This window comes from Ceratotherium simum, chromosome 10 (genome assembly GCF_057802395.1).
Source record: "Ceratotherium simum simum isolate JZ-2026a chromosome 10, ASM5780239v1, whole genome shotgun sequence".
Classification (NCBI taxonomy): Eukaryota; Metazoa; Chordata; class Mammalia; order Perissodactyla; family Rhinocerotidae; genus Ceratotherium; species Ceratotherium simum.
This window is the reverse complement of record NC_141909.1, coordinates 52,909,936-52,910,724: the sequence shown is the minus strand read 5'-3', so window position 1 is coordinate 52,910,724 and position 789 is coordinate 52,909,936. Positions and strand designations below refer to the sequence as shown.

At 41.1% G+C, this 789-nt stretch overlaps 1 non-coding gene across 1 annotated transcript; it reads right to left on the bottom strand.

Annotated features, from left to right (window-relative positions):
* Positions 1-361: 361 nt before the first annotated feature.
* On the bottom strand, positions 362-423 carry LOC147916116 (U7 small nuclear RNA). Its single transcript, XR_015553528.1, has one exon. It is a non-coding gene; the product is annotated as a U7 small nuclear RNA (small nuclear RNA).
* Positions 424-789: the final 366 nt, after the last annotated feature.

Genomic DNA, 789 nt, shown 5'->3' with positions numbered 1-789 from the left:
TTTAGAGCCAAAATACATGCAGATGGAAAATACAGAGAAAAGTCAAAAGACAAAAAGGATCAATCTGGGAAGGCCAAAAACACCAATTGAACAAGAATTCCAGAGTCAGAGAATGGAGACAAAGGCAGAAAGGAAATAATAGAGGAAATATTTCTTCCAGCTGAAGAGAGACAAGAATCATGTATTTTAAAGGAGCCACTGAAAGCTGATGGAACTAATGTAAAAAGATCCACACCAGAAAATCCTGGTGAAATGAACAGATTCCAAGTCTAAAGAAAATCTGAAAAGCTTTCAGGGTGAAAAGAAATCTTATCTACTATAGTGGACACGGTAGGTATAGTTTTTTTTTTTTTTCCTGCAGGTGGGTCTTCCGGTGAGGACCGGAAAACCTTCTAGACAAATTCTAAAAGAGCTGTAACACTTGGTAGGTGTAGTTTTGCCTTTCTTGTTTGCTTTTCCTTTTTCTTTCTCTCAGTAAGAGCACCCACTTTTCTTTTGTTTTAAGGAGAATCTTTTCTCTCTCCATGTCATTCAGATGGGACTATAAATTACAGGATCACCCCCAGCCCTACCAGGCCACAGGGAGAGGTCCAGGACCCAGACCTGACCAATCAGAGAATCCCATTTCCTGGCCTGTGGGATTAGCTCAGGATGGCAGGAGACCCAAAGGGGCTCATTCAGAGTCCTCTCTAGGATTTTCTTGTGTGTTAATGGGGAAATACGTCTCTTTCATTTGGGGTATGTGGCTACAGTGATGTTAGCTGCAGCTATGTGTAGTTATCTTTCTTG